Below are 20,770 nucleotides of genomic sequence, written 5' to 3'. Positions count from 1 at the left end.
ACTTTTTTAAATTTATACTATATTTTAAAAATTATGAAAAACATATTAATTTATTTAATTTTTTCATTCTATCCTTTCTATCAATTACATACAATCTTAATCTCCCTCTCCTTCTCTCTCCACTCTCACTTTCTACTCGTGGAAAGTTAATCTCATTAGTGACAAAAGATGAATATGTTTATCCCAACGCCCCTGTTAACCCGTCCTAAGGTTAACACGGAGGAGGTAAATCACGGGCGGCTACTAGCCTTTGAAATAGTGACTAGCACATAAGGGAGACATTTACCTCGGCTTTGCTGAGATTCGAACCCCAGACCTCATTGATGGCAACACCTCATGTGCTAGCCACTAGACTCATCCGAAGGGACTAGCACTTATGGAAAGTTAATCTCTCTCTCATCTATCACCTATCGATTTCTTCTAATCAATTTTATTTTTCTTAAAATACCTACATTAGAGAAGATCAAAAATAATAATGAATAATATATTTGAACTCCTTACCATATCAGAAATCTACAAAACCTGAAATGAGTACAATCAGACCTCTCTAGATTAATTAGTGGGTTTTAATCAAACATACTGACCGACCTCGGGAGCTCCAATTACACTCATTTCAGGTGATGTGGATTTCTGAGGTTACAAGGAGTTCAAATATATTATCCATTGTTTTTCGGTTTCTCCAAATATATTAAAATGATATTAAAATAATCAGTTAATATCTCAGATACGTTGGGCCTAATATAAAATCACACCTTTGGAGAAGCTGAAATAAATAATGGAGGTCATATTTGGACTTCTTGCAACCTCATGAATCCACAGAAACTGAAATAAGTGTAATCCGAGCTCTCTAGGTGGATTAATGAATTTCGACCGATTTCGGTCGAAATCCATTAATTGACCTAGAGAGCTCTGATTATACCTATTTCAGGTCCTGTAGATTCCTGAGGTTGTAAGAAGTCTAAATATGACCTCCATCATTTATTTTGGCTTTTCCAGAGGTGCGATTTTATATCAGGCCCAACATACGATTTCGGCCAATTTCGATCGAAATCCATTAATCGACCTAAAAAGCTCAGATTATACTCATTTCAGGTCCTGTGGATTTCTGGGGTTGCAAGGAGTCCAAATATGTCCTTCATTATTTGTTTCGACTTCTCTGGATGTGGGATTTTATATCAAGCTCAATGTCAGATTTCAGCTAATTTTTCAAATAATATTTTAACATATCCAGAAAAGTCAAAATAAACAATAAATAGCATATTTGAACTTTTACAACCTAAGAAATTCACAAGACCAAAAATGAGTGTGATGCGGTGATGAGGAGGGGCCCCACCCCATGGAAGATAGTTGCCACGGTGGAGGTCGAAGTCAAGGCGGTCAACGTTCAGATATCCTCGCCCGATCGGGCGACCACCATGCCCCGACCGGAGGGAGAAGGTCTCGATCCTCCGCCGCCTTCGACATGGGGATGAATCAAACGACCGATGCTCAATGGAGTAGAAGACGATGTGCCGAAGCCGAGCCAAGCGGCTACCCCGCTCGACGATGCAATAGGACTTGGCATTTACACAATAGAGCTTCGGCCGAGCGGCTATCCCGCTCGGCGAGGTAATTGTTGGTTGCTACTCGGAATATCATACCGGTCCCCTGTACAAAAATTTTGTACAAGTCCTGAACCTTTCCTAACAACCTATTGTGTTCTTTAAAAATTAAATTTGGAATCGCAAACGGAACTTAACATTATTGATTCCAAATTCAACTTATCTGTTCTTAGAGGTTTAGACTTGGATCGCAAACGATGCTTAACATTATTGATCCAAATCCACCCATGTTACAAATTCGATTAAATATTTATTTCATAGATTGGCTTCTGTAATGACCACCCTTCTTATTACTACTACTCTCTAAGGATGACCGTTACTTAACTACTAACTCTATTTAACCGGTATGATTAAAAATCACATGGAAACCCTACCGAAAAATTTCGGCAGAGTCTCCCCTGTACCGGTGACTATATTCAACAATACATGCAATATATACTCAGCCACAAGCGGCTGGAACACATATCAATCAACCACGCAGTTAAATAAGTATCAAACACACAAATATCTACTTACTAACCTGAACTCATCCTACATGCAATCTAAACAGAATAATCTCAAATGACATGAACTTAAAATACAACTCAAATGTTTACAATAACTAAAATGCGGAAACTAAAATTAAAACTTCTTTCCTAGTCCCAAGGCTTCCATAGTCCAGCATCACACATCCTTTGAACACCTCATTGTCGCCTTCTTTTCTATATCTTTTCCTTTCCTGTATCTGTAGTAAGAGAAAGTGTAATCTATAAGCAAAATTTGCTTAGTAAGCGCTATCTAACTCACAAAAACTCGATATGCATGTGAATATACTGAAAACTAAAACTGAATGCTCAAAAGGAAAACTACTCATGCTCATCTACTAATAAATAAACAAACATACTGAAGTGCTAAACATGTAAAGCTACTCATGCTCTTCTAATAGCAAAGAACAGTAAACTAATCTAAATAACATGCTAGCATAAAAGAAAACTCAACTTGCTGATTTTAAAACAAAATGAAACTTAATTCATCTGTTCTAAACTTATCCTTTAATACTTTATAGTTATGTAAAACTTGTTTTACTTGTTCAAAAACTTATACCTATAATACTTCAAAATAATAATCAACTTCTCTTGGGCCTGACAACTGTGCTTTTACTTTTGTAACGACCCGACTCATTTGGCGGCCCATTTGGCGACCCTCGGGTCGTCGACCGTGGACCGTCGGTCGTGCCATTACTACTAGGTTATCTAAACCTAGGGACGACTATGGGAGCCCAACCCAAGGACAACCGAGAGTCCAGCACAGTGCCACTGATAAAAGTAAAATACTTGTTATCTTTTAATACTTCTATATAATGTCTCGGCATTTTCTTTAGCACCTTGTGTGCCAAAATCCCTAAAGTCTTGACTTTGGGATCTACTTAAGGCCTTGACCTTTTTCTTTCTTTTCTTTATCTTTCTTATATTTTTCTTAAACTCTTAAAAAGAATATAGGCATGCTACAACAGAATTAAATCAAAGGAAAGAAAATCTGACTTCTATAAGCATGCTATATCAGAGACAAATCAAAAGAAAGCATATCTAACTTCTTCAAACATGCTACAACAAATTTAAAAACAAAGGAAAACAATTCTGAAATCTTTAAGCATGCTAAAATGAAAGTTGTTCAGATTTGTTATAATGCAAAGGAAACCCAAAACTGCAACGTGAACTGACATAACTGTTCCTACACATTGGAGCTACATAAACTTGAAATTTGCATGCATAAAACTAATAAGGAAGGATCTATATCAAGCTAAGCAATGGAAATGCTAACAGCACAAAACCACTCTACTGCATGCTCGTTAAAAGGCCTATTCCTACACATGGCAGCAAAGAAGAAAATCAAATACTAGGATGTTACATGCTCTCATTCCCAAATCTAAACAACTAAATCTGGTCTTATGGCAGCAAGCTTCAAGATAAACCAAACCCAAGTCTGTTCATGTTATTCTAATAGCAAGGAGAAACATTACAATTCAACACTGCTCATGCTCTTCTAGTAATAAAGAAACTACACATGCTTAACTAATAACAAATAGGAAAGTCCAACAACATGCTAAATCATAAAACTAAAGAATCTAACTCACATGCCTTATATTCAAGAATGCAAATATACGGCAGCAAAGGAATTAATAACCAAGCTAAAGCAGCAGAGGAAATCAACACAGAATTTGCTGGAAAATCAGAACCTAAACCACATGCTCAAAAATCTAAACCATCACAGGTTCATTGCCTATCAGCAACAATATCCGAATTGCACAACAAGCCCCAAAAGGAACTGCTCGTGCCCCTTTCCTAGCACAACCGAACTCCACAGAACACTTCAAGAGAAGCTGTTTTTATCCTTTTCATTGCACAATACTAAGTTATGCTTGCTGGTTTGTTTTTAAAATAAAACCTATGCACAAACTTATTCAATCTTTGAGCATGCTACCACAGAAGCACAAAGGAGGAATCAATTCTCAGAACTACACTTAACCCTCTAGCAAAAGCCCAATTCTGCACATCACTCCGGAAGCAAAGAAAGAGATCAAAATCCCTAGCAAATATGAATTCGGCACAACACAATCCGAAACAAAAGCACCAACCACCTACAATTTATCTCAAGCTTTCGGAAAAAGAAAGAAACAATCGGAGCTATCCTACTGCAGGTGAGTAGCAACTTACCTTGCTGTTCTTGAGTTCACTACCGAAGGAGAAAGGCAGCTCTAGGGTTTCCGAGATACTTGAGTTCCCGGTTTCTCCTCATGCCCACAAGTTCTCCTCGACGAGAGGATCACAATGGTGTAGAAAACTCTCGGCTTTGATCCTAGGCCGGCTGCCGGAGACCAAAACCCAACTCCTTCTTCGTCGTCGCCCGAGCAGAAGCGCCGCACGCAGACGGAATCGGGAGGAGGGAAAAAGATTAGGTTTAGGTCACGGGAAAATTAAGCCTTAAGTTTCTCTTTTAAATTCCCGGATTCCATTAACTTCCTTAAATAAAATTTCCTACCTTTTCTAAACAGAACCGGTGGCTGGATCACTTGGTCAGCCGGGATTTGACCGAGCCAAAGGCCGCAGGTTCAAATCCCCAGCCGAGCCTTTTATTCTCTTTTTATTCTGCTATTAACTATTTATTACTTAAATACAATTCGACCCTTATTTGATCAAGTAATAACTGCTAGCCCAGTTGGTTAGCCGAGTTTTGCTCTGGTCAGGGGTTGCCGGTTCAAGCCTCAGCTTGGACATTTTTTTGTCGAAACTTCTTTCGTTTAGTAAAAATACCAAACGACCTCCAAAAATTACATAAAAATATTCTATAAATTCCTAAAAATCTCTAGAATTTTTCTAAAGCATTTCTAGATTTTAATAAGGTCTTTTAGGACTCCAAATCGTGAAATTTGGGGTGTTACAACTTCGAGGTTAAACATGGCGAGACATTAAGCCTTCTTGGTTATGGGAGCATCCACCACTTCCTAAACAAAGCCTTTCAACGGAATTCAATATTTAATTTCCTTATAGTAACCCTAGGTTTAACCAATAAGAGCAATCGAATCACAAGATCGAAAAATAAAAGAAACACAAATCGAATCATAAATCCGAAACCTAGAATCATAAGCCTCTTGTGTTTGGTATTTCAAGATCTAAACAAAAGGATGAACTAGTTATGATGCGGAAACTAATAACTAGTTATACCTTTTGTAGCTTATAGACCTCACGATCTTCTGCCGTATTCCTCTTCTTATCTCAGATGTCGTATGGGCGACGATCTATTGAGACGAGAATCTGATGTGCGTAGATGATATACTCTTTTATGCATGTTTTTACGCACATTTACATACTTTGAGCATGCTTGATCTATGCACTTTTATACTTCCAGCTTTCCTTTTAGCATATTTACTCTTTTGGTTCGGAGATCTGCTTTTTGTGCATTTTCTGTACACAGGAGTCGAAATTGGTGAAGATTATGCGTCCTCGGCCAAGCTTGGAAGGAATTGAAGGGAGAGAGCATCAGGCCGTGTACCACACACGACCGTGTAGTTTTAACAGGAAGGGAAGAGGACATGGCCGTGTGAATCTCACACGGCCGTGTCTTGATTTGAAGAAATTAGAGCAGATGCCTTACATGGCCGTGTAGATCTACACGGCCGTGTGAGGTTTCCAGAGGCCAAGTAGGTGGTGGCCGTGTGCACCACACGACCGTGTAGCTTTGGAAGAGAAGGAACTGGACATGGTCGTGTGAATCTCACACGGCCGTGTCATGGGGCCGTGTGGCGCCCGATTTCCTCCTCTATTTAAACCCTCCTTCATGAATTGAAAGGGGATCTCTCCCCCTTTGGGAGAAGGCAAGATTTGGTGGTATCCTCCCATTCTTGGGAGGATTTCTGGGCGATTCGAGGGGAGTTCTTGACGATTTCGACTCCAGAGCAAGGATTGGATCCGAAGACGAGGCTTCTTCGTAGATAAGTTTTCTCTTTCCCCCTTTTCTTGGTTTCTTGGATTGGGGATTTAAGAAATGCTTGTAATCTTTATTTCTTCGGGTATTCTTCCTCGATTCATGGAGTAGATCTTGTATTCTAGGATTAAGGGAGTATTTGTATGATGGATTGATGTAATCTCTTATGGATTTGCCAATTTCTTGTTTCAATGACATTGTCTTGCTTGTATCAATTAGATCTTGAATGATTAATGGTGATTTGTGCTTAATTCTCATTCTTGATTGATTGTTTGGATTTCTTGTGGACTTTGTAAAGATAAACTCTCACTCGATCATCCGAGGGATCCACGTGACAGGTGCAAGCCCGTGTAAGGACGTTTGAGAGATAATCTTGAAGAGGAAATAGGAATATTCAAGAGAGTAGGATGGATCTTGTGATTAGTTTCTTGTATCTTGATAGATTAATAAGTTGTGGGCTTCTATGTTGATATCCGAGGAAGGCATAGTAATAGGTGCGCTTCTGTGTAAGGACAACGTAGGTTCACGTCTAATTGATCATATTTAGATACATTTCTCAGTTCTTAGCCGGTTATCTATTGCAAGAGAGAACCGACAACTTTCTACAAGTGTTTGGCAATTGAGGGATAAGAATTGGTGAACCATTTACATTCAAGAAATCTTACAAAGAAATCGAAACTCCTAGAATCTCCCTTTATCATAACCCAAAACACTAAACTCTTGTTTGTTGATCTTTAATATTAGATTTGTTTACCTTCACTTTGCATTTGAAACAATTGGATAGTTGTTTAGCTAATTCGCATTGAGATATTTCTAGTGCTTATTCCAGTCCCTGTGGATACGATAATCTTTTATATTACTTGCGACATTTCCGTACACTTGCGGAGCGTAACAGAATCCACCCAAGTCTCCTTCTCCTTGCAAGTTTCGGCCACCAATAATCTCCTAGAGATGAAGAACTTCGGCCACCAACCAAGCTCCAAGGGATGCTAGGAAACAATGTCTCCTATCTCTTCTTCTTCTCCAAGCAAAATCCGGCCACCAAGATCTCACCAAGAAGATGATGCCGCCGACCACTTAAGAAGAAGAATAGGGGAAGAGGAAGAAGAGAGGGTCGACCACCACCAAGGAAGAGAAGAGAGGAATACTAGATGATATGTTATGAGGTGAGGCACCTCTACCCTCTCTTTTATATTCCTTGGTCTTGGCAAATAAGGAAAGTTTTATAAATAAAACTTCTTTATATTCCTTGCCAATGTTTAAGAAGGAAAATTTAATTAAAATATCCTTTTAACCCTTTTAATGGTCGGCCACATTAATTCCTCCAAATAAGGAAAGTTTTAAACACAAAATTAAAACTTTCTAATTTATTTCTGAAAATTTTTAAAATAAAAATTTCTCTTAAAAAATTCCCTTTATGGTTGGTTATAAATGGAAACTTTTATAAATTAAAATCTCTCTTTTAAAACATGTGGATGATTAAAATTAAGGAAAGTTTTCTTTAAAATTAAAATCTTCCTTTTAACTACAAATAAGGAAAGATATCAAATCTTTCTCTTAATCTTTTGTAGAAACTATAAAAGGAAAGATTTAATTTTTAAACTCTCTATTAAATCATGACTTCCACATATGGAAAGATTTAAAAAAATAAAATCTCTTTTATTTTAATTGTGTCCGGCCACCTAAGCTTGGATTCAAGCTAGGGCCGACCACCTACTTGACCCGTCTAACCTTGATTTGGCCGACCCGAGCTTGGGCTCCAAGCTAAGCTTGACCTGCCACCATAAGGTGGGTATGAGTGGGTATAACACTTTATAATTAAAAGGCTACGACAGGGATCGAGAGGAGGAATTGGTTTTGGTCTCCCAATGAACTTGAGCTTCCCGTGTTCGCCCCGAACACCCAACTCGAGTTCATCAATAATAATTCATACCACTAAAGAATTATTATTGAACTACCGCACCAATCCCAAATTACATTTTGGGCTCCTTCTTATCATGAGTGTGTTAATCTCCCTGTGTTTAAGATATCGAATGCTCACTAATTAAATGAGTTACTGATAACTCACTTAATTAATATTTAGTTCCAAGAGTAGTACCACTCAACCTTATCATCATGTCGGACTAAGTCCACCTGCACGGTTTACATGACAATCCTTATGTGCTCCTCTTGGGGGCATTATTAACCTAAATTACTAGGACACAATTTCCTTCTATAATCAACAACACACACTATACATAATATCATTTCTCAACTTATTGGACCTCTTGATTTATCGAACTAAATTTCACCCATTGATAAGTCAAAGAAATAAATACTAGATATATGTGTTTGTTACTATATCAGGATTAAGAGCACACACTTCCATAATAACAATTTTATTCAGTCAGTATAAAAAGAACTTACCTTAAATGGTCCTGCTCAATACACTTAGAGTGTACTAGTGTAATTTTATAGTTACGATAAACTAATACCAAATTACACTACGACTATTCCAATGGTTTGTTCTTTTCCATCTTAGTCGTGAGCTACTGTTTGTAATTTATAAGGAATTGATAACATGATCTTCTGTGTGTGACACCACACACCATGTTATCTACAATATAAATTAATTGAACAACTACACTTAACATGCAGACATTTGACCAATGTGATTCTTTATTTCAAAATAAATGTTTACAAAAAGCTAGACTTTTAGTATACAATCTAAGTAACAGGACTTGGCATTGGCAGAGCGGAACTTCTGCCGAAAGGCTACCCCGCTCGGCCTGGCAGCAGGACGTGACACAAACATAGTAAACTATGGCCGAGCGGACGTGGCACAAGCACGATCGAGTTCCAGCCGAGCGAACAAGATACAGGAATAACGAAGTTCCGGCCGAGTGGCTAGTCCGCTCAACCTAACAGCATACTCTGGCATCCATCGACATCCCTTTGGGAGTTAGTGTCGCCGACATCAGGCATAGACAACCAGAAGATTGTACGACGGAAGCTTCCAGTGTCACTTCATAGATATACTCGGCCTGTTAAGGTATTGTGTCAGGGATACTTTACTGACAAGTTTTTTCAGGAAAAACTTGGGGGAGTGTGCTCGCCTTGGGAAGCATGCACGTGCGTTACAAGAGCTCTATATAAAGGGAGGGTCCAAGCATCAACGGAGGTATGTGATATTCACTATTTGCGCTACAGTCTTCTTGTTGCTCCGCCTTATACTTCATCGTTGGTGACTGAGTTGAGTGTCGGAGGACCAACGCTGGGGACCCCTTCCCTGGCTCGGCACTGACGTCATCTATGTTGTAAGTCAGAGCGGAGTCTATAGGCGGTCAGTGGGAGTGCCACATCCCCATCTTTCCATCTCTTCGACTTTCGGACAAGACCATATTTAGTGCCGTCTGTGGGAACTTAACCTGCATCCGAGCCGAGAAGAAGGAAGACGCTGGATGACTCACCACCATGACGCTCACCCAAGAAGAGCTTGTTGGTTGCTACTCGGAAAACCTAGAGGTTCCACTGTACAAAATTTTGTACAAAGGTATGAACCTTTTCCTAGCTACCATGTGTTCTTTTAAATTAAATTTTGGATCGCCTGCGGAACTTAACACGTTTGATCCAAAACTTAATCTATTTGTTCTTTTAGGTTTTGACTTGGATCTCCTGCGGAACTTAACACGTTCGACCCAAGTCTCCTTAAGTTATTAATTCCATTAAATATTAATTTCTATAAAAGGTTCCCAGTACTGATGTGGCAAGGCACATGGCCTTCTTGGATATGGGAGCAACCACCACCGACTAGACAAAACCTTTAATAGAAAGCTAATATTTAATTTCCTAAAATAACTTTAGGTTAACCAAAGAGAACAATCAAATCACAAGGAAAAGAAAGAAAACAAAAGAACACAACATCGAAAAACATATTCGAAATACTAGAACGTAAGCCTCTTGTATTTGGTATTATTTCCATAAATAACTAGCATGATGCGGAAATAGAAATTACTAGTTATACCTTGTAGAAAAACCTCTTGATCTTCTACCGTATTCCTCTTCTAACCTCGGACGTTGTGTGGGCAACGATCTTCCGAGACGAGAAACCACCAATCACCTTCTTCTCCTCCTAGCTAGGTTCGGCCAACAAAGAGGAAGCTTCACCAAGGAAGAAAATCAAAATACTAACCAAGCTCCAAGAGATGCTAGCTTTCTCTCCTTCTTCTTCTTCTTCTCCGAGTAGTATCCGGCCACCACAAGAGCTCCAAGAAAGGGAGAGAGGTTCGGCCACCACAAGAGGAAGAGAGGGAGAGGATGGCTGGCCACACCAAGGAACAAAAGAGGGAGAGAAAATAATAGAGGTTGTGTCTCATGAAGGCACCCCTACCCCTTCTTTTATATTCCTTGGCCTAGGCAAATTAGGAAATTTAATTACAATAAAATTTCCTTAATTTTTATTGACATGAATTAATTGAGAAAAATAAAACAAAATTTCCCAATTAACTTGAGATGGCCGGCCACATCATTGGAAACAAAAGAGGACAAGTTTTAATCAACAATTAAAACTTCCTAATTTGTTTCCGGAAATTTTAAAAAATAAAATTTCTCTTTAAAATCTCTTCATGGTTGATAAAAGGAAATTTCTATAATTTTAATTTTATCAACATGTGAATAATTTTTAAAGAAAAAATAAAACATCTCTCCAATCTACAAATAAGGAAAGAGATCTAATCTCTTTCTTTAATCTTTTGTAGATCTTTTACAAGAGAGAAATTTTAATTTTAATTCTCTTTAAAATATATCTTCCACATAATAATAAAAATTAAAATTAAATTTCTTTTTAATTTTATTTGGCCGGCCCTACTAGATTGGGTTCAAGCTAGGGCCGGCCACCCAATAATATACCTAGGCCGGCCCTAGCTTGGTTCCCAAGCTAGCTTGGCCGGCCCCTTATTGGTGGGTATAGAAGGTGGGTATAGGTGGGTATAGAACTCTATAAATAAGAGGCTACGATAGGGACCGAGAGGAGGAATTGGTTTTGGTCTCCCGATAAAATTAAGCATCCCGTGTTCGCCCCGAACACACAACTTAATTTTATCAATGATAATTCATTCCACTAGAGAACTATCATTGAACTACCGCACCAATCCCAAATTACATTTTTGGGCTCCTTCTTATTATGAGTGTGTTAGTCTCCCTGTGTTTAAGATATCGAATGTCCACTAATTAAGTGAGTTACTGACAACTCATTTAATTAATATCTAAGTCCAAGAGTAGTACCACTCAACCTTATTATCATGTCGGACTAAGTCCTCCAGGGTTTAACATGACAATCTTTATGAGCTCCTCTTGAGGACATTATCAACCTAGTATCACTAGGACACAGTTTCCTTCTATAATCAACAACACACACTATGAGTGATACCATTTCCCAATTTATCAGGTTTATTGATTCATCGAACTAAATCTCACCCATTGATAAATTAAAGAAATAAATATCAAACATATGTGCTTGTTATTATATTAGGATTAAGAGCACACACTTCCATAATGACTGAGGTCTTTGTTCCTTTATAAAGTCAGTATAAAAGGAACGACCTCAAATGGTCCTACTCAATACACTCTGAGTGTACTAGTGTAATTATATAGTCAAGATAAACTAATACCTAATTACACTACGACCTTCTAATGATTTGTTCCTTTCCATTCTGGTCGTGAGCTACTGTTTATAATTTATAAGGTACTGATAACATCATCTTCTGTATGTGACACCACATACTATGTTATCTACAATATAAATTAAATGAACAACTACAAACAAATGTAGATAATTAGACCAAATGTGATTCTTTATTCATAATGAATGTTTACAAAGCTTAGGCTTTCAGTATACACTCCAACAATCTCCCACTTATACTAATGACTAAGCTGCCATATCTTCTACCATACATCTGATTCCCATTCCCTCCACATGCCGATCGAAAGCTTTCGCCGAAAGGGCCTTAGTGAAAGGATCTGCCAGGTTATCCGCTGATGCAATCTTGGCGATGACAACTTCTCCTCGCTTCACAATATCTCGTATCAGGTGGTACTTGCGCTCTATATGTTTACTTGCCTTATGAGCTCGTGGTTCCTTCGAGTTTGCAACTGCACCACTATTATCACAATAAATTGTGATGATCTTGGCAAACCAAATCACATCTAAGTCCATTAGAAAGTTCTGAGCCATACTGCTTCTTTAGCCGCCTCGAGGTCGCTACATACTCAACTTCCATGGTTGAGTCCGAAACGCATTTAACACTCCTCCATGAAATGGCTCCACCTCCTAAAGTAAACACATAGCCCGATGTAGACTTACTATTGTCCCTATCGATTGAAAATCAAATGTAACCCACAGGGAGCAAATCATCCGCTTGGTAAACTAGCATATAATCCTAGTCCTTCTCGTGTACTTTAATATATGCTTTATCGCAGTCCAATGTCCTTGTCCAGGTTACTCGATATCTCCTAACCCTAGGCAAAATAGATATCGTGTCTCGTACATTGCATACATTATGCTTCCTACAGCCGAAGCATAAGGAACCGCTTTCATGTCCTCTATCTCTTTTGATGTCTTTGGAGACATCTCTTTAGATAGAGCTACTCCATGTCTAAAGGTAAGAAACCTTTCTTGGAATCCTGCATGCTAAAACGAGCAAGGATTGTATCTATATATGAAGCTTGGGATAGACACAACATTCTTTTCTTACGATCCCTTATAACTTTGATCCCAAGAATGTGTGCACATTCTCCTAAGTCCTTCATATCAAATTGTTTGGACAACCATACCCTTACGTCTGATAATACCTTGACATTGTTGCCAATTAACAAAATATCATCTACGTATAGTACAAGAAATACCACCACGTTTCCTTTACACTTCTTATATACACAAGACTCATCCGGACTTTGAATAAATCCATATGACTGGATTACTTCATTAAACCGGATGTTCCAAGACCTTGAAGCTTGCTTCAGTCCATAAATGGACCGATTGAGCTTGCACACTAGATGCTCTTTGCCTTTTTCAATGAACCCTTCTGGTTGCTTCATATGGATGTTCTCTTCAAGACTTCCATTAAGGACAGCCGTCTTGACATCCATTTGCCTAATCTCATAATCCATATGAGAAGCAATGGATAAGAGTATCCGGATAGACTTAAGCATGGCTACCGGTGAAAAGGTCTCCTCATAATCGATTCCCTCTTTGAGTGTACCCTTTGCAACAAGCCTAGCTTTGAAGGTTTCTACCTTCCCGTCTCTCCCTCTTTTCCTTTTGTAGATCCACTTGCATCCAACGGCTTTTACACCATCGGTGGTTCTACAAGCTCCCAAACCTTATTAGAGTACATGGACTCTATTTGAGAATTCATCGCTTGCCAAGATCTGCATCTATATCTTGGAGTGCTTCGTCATATGTTCGTTCCATGTATTCCAAGTCCGAGACTCTCCCAAAAACATGAATCTTCAGTCGCCTCACAACCCTCCCACTACGACGAGGCACTATCGTGGTTGTGTATCATGTGTGACACGTGTTGCGGTCTCTTGTGGTACTTCATCTTGTCTTGTTGGTATTGAAGTAGACATGTCCTCTCTAAGTTCTTCTAAAACGACTTTACTCTGGGCTTGTGATCCATTATATAGTCTTCTTCTAAAAAGCGGGCATTGGTGCTAACAATGACCTTGGTCTTTAGGACTATAAAATAAACCACCTTTCGCTTCCTTTGGGATATCCTACAAACACACGAACTTCATACGAGATTCTAACTTATCAGTATCTGGTTTCAAGACATGTGCCGGACTACCCCAAATCCGAATATGTCTTAGACTGAAGTTTCGCCCATTCCACAATTCTATGGGAGTAGAAGAAACGATTTAGAAGGTACTAAGTTCGGAACGATATCGTTTCCAGAGCATATCCCCAAACGAATTTGGTAATCGAATAACTCATCATTGATCTAACCATCTCCATAAGAGTCCTATTCCTTCGCTCTGCCACACCATTCTGCGGGTGCACCAACAATTGGGATTGAATCCGGCCTCGATAAGTAATTCCTAAACTCTCCTAAGAGGTATTCGCCACCACGATCGTAGTAGTGTCTTGATACTTTTACCTAGTCGTTTCTCCACATCGCCTTGTATTCTTTGAACTTATCAAAGCACTCGGACTTGCGCATTAGGTAAATGTATCCATATCTTGAATAATCGTCTATGAAAGAGACGAAATATTCAAAACCTCCTCTTGCCTCGACAGACCACACAAATCAGAGTGAATCAACTCTAACACTTCTTTGGCTCTATACCCCTTGGCCTTGAACGACCTCTTGGTCATTTTACCTTCCAAGCAAGATTCACAAGTTGGAAAATTTTCCAACTCAAATGAACTCAAAAGTCCATCGGCTATAAGCCTCTAAATCCTACTTAAGTTAATATGTCCAAGCCTTAGATGCCAAAGATATGCTTGGTTCATTTGCGAAGGTTCTTTTCTCTTATTAGAATTAGAAGATGAGTTATAAATTTCCATGTTTTGCTTTGTGGAAGAAATTGGATTTAAAGTATACAAATTGCCAACTAATGTACCAGAACAGATAATCACTTTATTTCTTTTAATAACTACATCGTTACTGAAAGAAACTGAATATCTATCTAAAAACAGTTTAGAAACTGAAATTAAATTCTTTCTAAAACTGGGTACATAAAGATAATTTCTTAAAACCAAATTTTTATTTCTACTAAAAGATAAGTAGACGTCTCCCACTGCAACAGCTGCCACCTTAGTAGCATTGCCCATGTAGACGGTAATCTCCCCTTCAGATAGTCGTCGGGTTTCCTGGAACCCCTGCAGGGAATTGCAGACATGATCAGTGGCTCCCGTATCTACACACCAGGTGCTGGTAGATAACACCGCTAAACATGTTTCAACAACTAGAGCATGAGATATACCTTTGTTTTGGTTCTTACGAGGATAGTCTGTGCCCTGACCGCTTGCAGATGAAGCACTTGCCCTTCTGCTTCTTCATTCCACTTTAAATCCCGTACACTGAGATTTATTCACTTTCTTTCTTGAACCGGTTTGTTTCTTCTTCTTCTTTCCTTTCGGTTTAGAAGTAGAACCATTTTCAACATAGTGAATTTGAGCATTGTGACGAAATAACCTTCTGCTGCTTGAATCTGTCAGTAGTTCCCCTAATGAATAAATCCTTTTATTCATATTATAGTTCAGGAACCGCTCAAAACTTCTAGGTAGGGTTTGGAGGATCATATCGATCCGGGTTTCCATCAATTTCTCCTCCAAGGATCTCATTTCGTTCGGATAAGCCATCAACTTTAGGATATGATCCCTTACAGGAGTACCCTCTTGCATGGTGGCTGTCATTATCTTTCTCATGGCTTCTTGCCTAGAAGCCCTATCCTGATGACCAAAGAGTTCCTTGAGATTGTTCATGATATCATAGGCTGTTGGTAAATCTTGATGCTGATGTTGCAATACATTTGACATTGAAGCCAAAATGTAACACCGTGCCATCTCATCTGCTTTTACCCATTTCCTATGATATTCAATCTCCTCTTGGGTAGATTCACGATAGGTGCATCAGGGCAATGCTCAGTCAGTACAAATTTATAGCTTTCAGCAAGAACAATGTCCAGGTTTCTTTTCCAATCTATGTAGTTAGGTCCAGTAAGTCTATTTTGTTGAAGTATGATGGATAGTGGGTTGAAAGACATCCTAAGAATCACAAATAACTTTTGGTCAGAACTCTAAATTTAGAATAATATTGATTCCTCAAACAATACTATTTTAAATTAACCAACACCTTAAAACACCGTGAATTTTGTATGCCACGTTAGTGTGGATACAAATTCAACATTTGTAAAAGGAGGGTTTTAACCCATTAATTTATTATCTTGTCAACCTAACTTTTTGACAAATAAAATTAATAGTTGGTATTATTTGGTCACACAAATAATAGCAGTGACTCCGTTGGGGAGGATACTATTAGATGTGTCTAAGTGTACACCATTACTTGACACTAAGTCCATTAATAAGATTATGCCCCTTCCGTTGGGGAAGATCACACGCTCTTAATTAACTTCCTATAGTCATCCAAAAATGGAAGTTTGTTCTAGTGATCCGCAAACAAGCTCATCCGTTATGGAGGAAGGCACTGAGCCAACGCGCAAGCTTGTTTGCATCACTTACAAACCAATAATGGAGACCATGGGATTTACTTAAAATCCCTCTCCCACTTAGTTATTTATAAATGAGGAATTTTAACTATGCTAGCCTACTAAACTTGTAAACTAACATGCACCTAACATAATATAAAAGCAATAAATAGAAAATCTAATTTTCAACTATTATGGCTTTTATCTTTAATTGTCCTCCGTGTGTTGTCATCCGAAGCTGCTGCCATATTTGGCCACCGCCACCGGGTCTAACTGTCGCATCCATCTTGCTCCGAGTTCCGCTGCGCCTCTGGTCCTTAGAAGGTTCCACGCTTTGCAAGATTCGATCCGCGACATAAATAGAATTTTACATTTTGATCCTATATTCCATAAAAGGAATGTACATGTATCTAGATCAAAAATAAAATCCTAATAAAACTAAATACAGCTCCTGCTGTATTTTAATACAATCATGCACACACATATAAATTGCCCTTGACATGTCCAAGGGTCCAATCACACACATAATTAACTAAAAGCCATAATAGTTGGATCCTGCATCCACAAAGTTAGCACATCCTACTATTATCCTGCCTAAATTATGTATGACATGTGCATAATTAAACTAAATACCAAATACACAGAGGTAAAACCTGGCTCTGATACCAATTGTTGGTTGCTACTCGGAAAACCTATAGGTTCCACTGTACAAAAATTTTGTACAAAGGTCTGAACCTTTTCCTAGCTACCATGTGTTCTTTTAAATTAAATTTTGGATCGCCTGCGGAACTTAACACGTTTGATCCAAAACTTAATCTATTTGTTCTTTTAGGTTTTGACTTGGATCTCCTGCGGAACTTAACACGTTCGACCCAAGTCTCCTTAAGTTATTAATTCCCTTAAATATTAATTTCTATAAAAGTTCCCGACATGGTGGTGATGCACATGACTTGGATCTGAACTGTTGGTTGCTACTCGAAAACCTATAGGTTCCATGCAAAAATTTTGTACAAAGGTCTGAACCTTTTCCTAGCTACCATGTGTTCTTTTAAATTAAATTTTGGATCGCTGCGGAACTTAACACGTTTGATCCAAAACTTAATCTATTTGTTCTTTAGGTTTTGACTTGGATCTCCTGCGGAACTTAACACGTTCGACCCAAGTCTCCTTAAGTTATTAATTCCATTAAATATTAATTTCCATAAAAGGTTCCCAGTACTGACGTGGCGAGGCACATGGCCTTCTTGGATATGGGAGCAACCACCACCGACTAGACAAAACCTTTAATAGAAAGCTAATATTTAATTTCTTAAAATAACTTTAGGTTAACCAAAGAGAACAATCAAATCACAAGGAAAAGAAAGAAACAAAAGAACACAACTTCGAAAAAACATATTCGAAATACTAGAACGTAAGCCTCTTGTATTTGGTATTATTTCCATAAATAACTAGCATGATGCGGAAATAGAAATTACTAGTTATACCTTGTAGAAAAACCTCTTGATCTTCTACCGTATTCCTCTTCTAACCTCGGACGTTGTGTGGGCAACGATCTTCCAAGATGAGAAACCACCAACCACCTTCTTCTCCTCCAAGCAAGGTTCGGCCACAAAAGAAAAGCTTTACCAAGGAGAAAAACCAAAATACTAACCAAGCTCCAAGAGATGCTAGCTTTCTCTCCTTCTTCTTCTTCTTCTCCGAGTAGTATCCGGCCACCACAAGAACTCCAAGGGAGAGGGAGGTTCGGCCACCACAAGAGGAAGAGAAGGAGATGATGGCCGGCCACACCAAGGAACAAAAGAGAGGAATAATAGATGTTGTGTCTTGTGAAGGCACCCTCACCCCTTCTTTTATATTCCTTGGCCTAGGTAAATTAGGAAATTTAATTACAATAAATTTTCCTTAATTTCCTTGACATGATTTAATTGAGAAAAATAAAATAATATTTCCCCTATTAAATAATGATGGCCGGCCAAATCAATAGGAAGCAAATTGGACAAGTTTCAATCAACAATTAAAACTTTCCTTATTTGTTTCCGGAAATTTTAAAAAATAAAATTTCTCTTTAAAATCTCTTCATGGTTAATAAAAGGAAATATCTATAATTTTAATTTTATTAACATGTGAATAATTTTAAAGAGAAAATAAAACATCTCTCCAATCTACAAATAAGGAAAGAGATCTAATCTCTTTCTTTAATCTTTTGTAAATCTTTTACAAGAGAGATATTTTAATTTTAATTCTCTTTTAAATTAAATCTTCCACATAATAATAAACATTAAAATTAAATTTTCTTTTTAATTAATTATGGCCGGCCCTACTAGCTTGGGTTTAAGCTAGGGCCGGCCACCTTAAACCCAAGCTTAGGCCGGCCCTAGCTTGGTTCATAAGCTAGCTTGGCCAGCCCCCTTTAGGTGGGTATAGAAGGTGGGTATATGTGGGTATAGAACTCTATAAATAAGAGGCTACGATAGGGACCGAGAGGAGGAATTGGTTTTGGTCTCCCGATAAAATTAAGCATCCCATGTTCGCCCCGAACACACAACTTAATTTTATCAATGATAATTCATTCCACTAGAAAACTATCATTGAACTACCGCACCAATCCCAAATTACATTTTTGGGCTCCTTCTTATTATGAGTGTGTTAGTCTCCCTGTGTTTAAGATATCGAATGTCCACTAATTAAGTGAGTTACTGACAACTCATTTAATTAATATCTAAGTCCAAGAGTAGTACCACTCAACCTTATTATCATGTCGGACTAAGTCCACCTGCAGGGTTTAACATGACAATCTTTATGAGCTCCTCTTGAGGACATTATCAACCTAGTATCACTAGGACACAGTTTCCTTCTATAATCAACAACACACACTATGAGTGATACCATTTCCCATTTTATCGGGTTTATTGATTCATCGAACTAAATCTCACCCATTGATAAATTAAAGAAATAAATATCAAACATATGTGCTTGTTATTATATTAGGATTAAGAGCACACACTTCCATAATAAGCGAGGTCTTTGTTCCTTTATAAAGTCAGTATAAAGAGCGACCTCAAATGGTCCTACTCAATACACTCGAGTGTACTAGTGTAATTATATAGTCAAGATAAACTAATACCTAATTACACTCGACCTTCTAATGGTTTGTTCCTTTCCATTCGGTCGTGAGCTCTTGTTTATAATTTATAAGGTACTGATAACATCATCTTCCGTATGTGACACCACATACTATGTTATCTACAATATAAATTAAATGAACAACTACAAACAAATGTAGATAATTAGACCAAATGTGATTCTTTATTCATAATGAATGTTTACAAAGCTTAGGCTTTCGATACACTCCAACAATCTCCCACTTATACTAATGACTAAGTCGCCATATCTTCTACCATACATCTGATTCCCATTCCTCCACATGCCGATCGAAGCTTTCACGGAAGGGCCTTAGTGAAAGAATCCGGGTTATCCGTGATGCAATCTTGGCGATGACAACTTCTCCTCGCTTCACGATATTTCGTATCGGGTGGTACTTGCGCTCTATATGTTTACTCGCCTTATGAGCTCGTGGTTCCTTCGAGTTTCGCACCGCTATTAACACAATAAATTGTGATGATCTTGGGCAAACCAGAATCACATCTAAGTCCATTAAGTTCTGAGCCATACTTCTTTAGGCGCCTCGGAGGTCGCTACTCCCGACTTCCATGGTTGAGTCCGAAGCGCATTTCGCTTAACACTCCTCCATGAAATGGCTCCACCTCCTAAAGTAAACACATAGCACGATGTAGACTTACTATTGTCCCTATCGATTGAAAATCAAAATCCATGTAACCGAGCAAATCATCTGCTTGGTAAACTAGCATATAATCCCTAGTCCTTCTCGTGTACTTTAATATATGCTTTACTGCAGTCCAATGTCCTTGTGGGTTACTCGATATCTTCTGACCATGCCTACGGCAAAACAGATATCGGTCTCGTACATAGCATTGCATACATTAGGCTTCCTACAGAAGCATAAGGAAGCTTTCATGTCCTCTATCTCTTTTGATGTCTTTGGAGACATCTCTTTAGATAGAGCTACTCCATGTCTAAAGGTAAGAAACCTTTCTTGGAGTCTTGCATGCTAAAACGAGCAAGGATTGTATCTATATATGAAGCTTGGGACAGACACAACATTCTTTCTTGCGATCCCTTATAACTTTGATCCCAAGAATGTGTGCACAATCTCCTAAGTCCTTCATATCAAATTGTTTGGACAACCATACCCTTCCGTCTGATAATACCTTGACATTGTTGTCAATTAACAAAATATCATCTACATATAGTACAAGAAATACCACCATGTTTCCGTTACACTTCTTATATACACAAGACTCATCCGGACACTGAATAAATCCATATGACTGGATTACTTCATTAAACCGGATGTTCCAAGACCTTGAAGCTTTCTTCAATCTATAAATGGACCGATTGAGCTTGCACACTAGATGCTCTTTGCCTTTTACAATGAACCC

At 38.3% G+C, this 20,770-nt stretch overlaps 1 protein-coding gene across 3 annotated transcripts in view; it reads right to left on the bottom strand.

The window, feature by feature from the left end:
• The window catches only part of LOC121997703 (sporulation-specific protein 15-like), a 178,008-nt gene that overhangs the window by 13,973 nt on the left and 143,265 nt on the right, over positions 1-20,770 (bottom strand). The window lies entirely within an intron of this gene.

Source organism: Zingiber officinale, chromosome 6A (genome assembly GCF_018446385.1).
Source record: "Zingiber officinale cultivar Zhangliang chromosome 6A, Zo_v1.1, whole genome shotgun sequence".
NCBI lineage: Eukaryota > Viridiplantae > Streptophyta > Magnoliopsida > Zingiberales > Zingiberaceae > Zingiber > Zingiber officinale.
The sequence above is the reverse complement of the archived record's forward strand: the minus strand, read 5'-3'. Positions and strand labels throughout refer to the sequence as shown.